Below are 3,738 nucleotides of genomic sequence, written 5' to 3'. Positions count from 1 at the left end.
TGTCACATTATATTAATATATGTTAATAAAATCATTTGAAAACACTTTCCACTATTTTTAAAAGGCAAGTTGTTTTTTCATAAACCAAGCTTGAAATTACCCTGAAAAGTTTTCCTTCCTTCTCAACAGCCAAGGAACTTTTTAAAAATAATTATTGCTTTGTCTACTATCATAACTGTCTCAGAGACTCCTGGAAGTACAGGAGGGCAATGACAGCAATGTGATCACTTTTAATCTCTTATCAAATGGTTAATTCAAAAGCTGAGCAAGAAGGACACCATGTTTACACTAAAAGACTTGAGAGAAAGACCTATTTGCATGCCTTGAATTCAGAGTGGGAGACTAAAAGGCATATTCTCTCAATTTTGAATTTATTTACCATATATATGAATGTATTATGGCAAAAAGATACATAGAGATATGTATTTACTTTACTGTTTGCTGTGGTTCCTTTCAATAAATGCAAAACAGAAATTCATTTACTTCCAGGGAAAGGATCCAGGGACATGAAAAATGGGAGGAGTCTTGGAATTGGAAGGAACTTCACCGCTATGGTGATTTGCAAATGCCCCTCCCTCAAGAAGCTCCTGTGACAGCACACAACTTTCTGCGTATGTGCATTCATATGGGTGTGCCTGTGCCTTTGTGCAGGCCTCAGTGTGTGCGCATGTCGGCACGCACACACTATGCGCATGGGTGTGTGCAAGGGTGCACCATCTGTGTGTGCGGGACTCTGTGTGTGTGAGGGGAGACTGGACAAGGAGAGCCCAACCTTCCTTCAGTCAGGAAAAAATATTACCTTGTTTATGGATGCTTTATGATGTCATTTGATGTCTGATGTAGGAACAGAGGGACAAGTTAGGAAGAGAAACACCAGGAGTGGGTAGGGGTAGGGGAAGGGGGAGAAAGGGGGATGGGAGTCAATGAAGAGTATGAAGCCAATCCTGTAAGAAGGCTCATTACATTGGATACTATTTCTGAAACTCTAACAGATACTCTTTAGCGATCACTTTTTTGAGCTCCTTCATTTTCACAGTGAAACCCGATTTCCATGTTCTCTAGTAATTTTTCCTTCTCTGTTCGTTCTTTGCCTCACTTGTTCTGATGTTGCTCATTCAAATACAAGAGAAATGTTTTAGTAACCGTGACGTTCAAACGCAGGATAGCTGTTAGTAAATACAAGCTTCGATGTGTTTACCCCGAGAGGATGAGGGAGCGAGACAGATGATATACAGGAATTACTGGGGCGAAGAACAATAGTTCAGAGAGAGACGGGAATCGCTGTTTTCCATAAGAGAGTGATATTTGAGTAGAGTCAGAATCAGTGGACTCAAGAGTGTTCTGGCAGAGAAGACAGCAGACTCCAAACCTGTGCAGAATCCCCTTGTGTGTGGACACCAGAGCAGCAGAAAAGACAAAAGTGGCCTATAGACAAAAGGGAGTATCTGGGCCAGGTCTCCATCCAGAATGGGGTTTTTATTTGGTTTGGTGTGTGTGTGTGTGTGTGTGTGTGTGTGTGTGTGTGTGTGTGTGTGTGTGTGCTGATTGGTTGGTTGCTTTTTTGAGACAGAGTCTCAAGTAGCCCAAACTGGCCTCAAATGTATTCTGTAGCTGAAGATACAGGATGACCTTGAACTCCTTTGTCTTCACTTCCCAAGTGCTAGAGTTATGAGCTATAACTCTGTGCTCAGCCTGGAGTAGATGGAGCATTTGGTGTGCCTTGTTGGCAAGGTCATCTACAATGAGTGTCTCTGTCTGTCTGTCTGTCTGTCTATCGTCCATCTATCTGAATGTGTGTCTGTCTGTATCTGTGTCTCTGTCTACCGTTTGTCTGTCTGTCCCTTCCGCATGGTAGAACACTCCTCAGCCTGGCTGCTGTTAGAGTCACTGCAGTTGTTCCATTTTCATTGTATGTTCTTTGTTGTGCTTTCGCTGTCAATGTCCAGGACTTCCAACCCCAAAATCTGCTGATACAATATGTCTGCCAGGAACTCGGGCAGAGGTTTACTTCCTCTGACTCTCCAGCTTACTCTACTACGTGGTCTTTGGTAAGAGCCCTTGAGCCTAACACAACCTGCAATAGTTGCACAAATGCAACACGTCTGACTCTAGAATGTACTTCTTCAGGGTTCAGAATAGAATGCAGCTGAGTAAGGAAAAAGACAAAAAAAACTTTTAGGATGCATGGGAAGAAAGTGTATTACGTGACCTAGATTAACCAGAGAAAACTCGGGTGGAAGAAAACGCCTCCTGGTGGATTCCTGTAAGTGCATTTGCAGGGAAAGGTAAGAGGAGAGGCTGTTTTGGGGAGCCGAGGGGCAAGACGGAGAACAATTTCAATGTATCGACCAATTAAGAGCGTGTGTTAATTCAAGCCTGACCTACGTCAGCCTTCAGCAACAGTCAGGTATTACTCACTGGTGGAGGATGAGGCTGAAATGGCAGAGTTCACGAGGGCAGACATTTTACACTCACAACTAGGAAGCGCAGAGACTTAGGTGAGCAGGTAGAGGAAAACCAGAACGTTCCTGCTTCTCTGGCGCCATCTAGTGATAAACAGCCAAAATGCCAGTCACTTTGCCCCCTCTCCCAAACCTCGGAGTTCAGGCATGGAAAGGGGCCTGGAAATGCATTCCTCCTCTGCTGAACATACACATCTACCACGTAAGAGCTTTTGATAGCAGCGTCTATCCTTACCCAGTGACGCCTCCTCCAGGAACCAGGAGCAGAGGCAAACTCTCAGGAAAACGACAACACGTCTGCCGTTTAGTATTTTAGCAGACAATTCCGTTTATGAAAAGAGACAAACTATTTTAAAAGAGCAGCAAGAAACCGTTTGTTTGTTTTTTTAAGTACCGTCATAAAAACAAACACTTCCTCCCTAACAGCCAGAAACTACAGCTGCTTAAGCAATGTTTGAATCCAAATAAAAGTTAGGGTACAGCTAGGCAACCCTGGAACTTTATAGAAGAAATGACAAGACAATAAATATGCAGAATTGCTCTTTCTTAAATGAATTACAGTTAAAAATATTGCAGCTCCTCTTTTCTGACTTCTCTGAAAAGTCTAGGTAGCAAGGAAGAATCCAATTTTCAATTTTGTTCACGTAGTAACTTGCCTGGCGATGCATGAATGTGCACATATGGGGTGATGTATGTCTGTACCTCCGTGTGTGAGGTGTGTCCCTTGTGTGTGAGGTGTGTGTGCAGATGCACACATTTGTTAATGCATATGTGTAGACCAAATGTCAATGTTGGTGTCTACCACCTTATCAGGGGTGAGCAGGGTCTTTTACTGAAGCTGGAGTTGAAGCCCCTGAGTGTTCCTGCCTCCACTCCCAGTGCTGGGATTGGGAATATGTCACACCCGTGGATGCTAAGGATCCAAACTCAGGACTTCATGCACACTTGGCAAGCGCTTCACCCACCGAGCCTCTCAACCACTTGAACTAAATCCTCTGACACGAGTCATTTTAAGTGTACCCCATAATATTTTTTGTGCAGCCAGCTTTAAGGACCGTGGAAGCAGAAGCTTGGGATGGGTCCAGACGTCACAATTAAAATATCCGTTGGCCCACAGATCTCCACTCCTCTCATAATGACCTGTCACTGTCTTTGGCTGCCATTTTCCCTTCAAGATTCTACCCTCTTACCATTTATTTTCACCAGGTTAGATTGTGGATCTGCGGGCCAATGCACTGTGAGATGTATACAATATCATGTGTTGTTCAAAATCTTA

At 43.6% G+C, this 3,738-nt stretch overlaps 1 protein-coding gene across 1 annotated transcript in view; it reads right to left on the bottom strand.

Moving 5' to 3' along the window:
* The window catches only part of Opn5 (opsin 5), a 50,053-nt gene that overhangs the window by 40,776 nt on the left and 5,539 nt on the right, over window positions 1-3,738 (bottom strand). The window lies entirely within an intron of this gene.

The sequence above is a fragment of the Mesocricetus auratus genome, unplaced genomic scaffold (genome assembly GCF_017639785.1).
Source record: "Mesocricetus auratus isolate SY011 unplaced genomic scaffold, BCM_Maur_2.0 Super-Scaffold_100021, whole genome shotgun sequence".
Lineage (NCBI taxonomy): Eukaryota > Metazoa > Chordata > Mammalia > Rodentia > Cricetidae > Mesocricetus > Mesocricetus auratus.
Note: the sequence above shows the minus strand (reverse complement) of the source record. Positions and strands in the feature narration are given on the sequence as shown.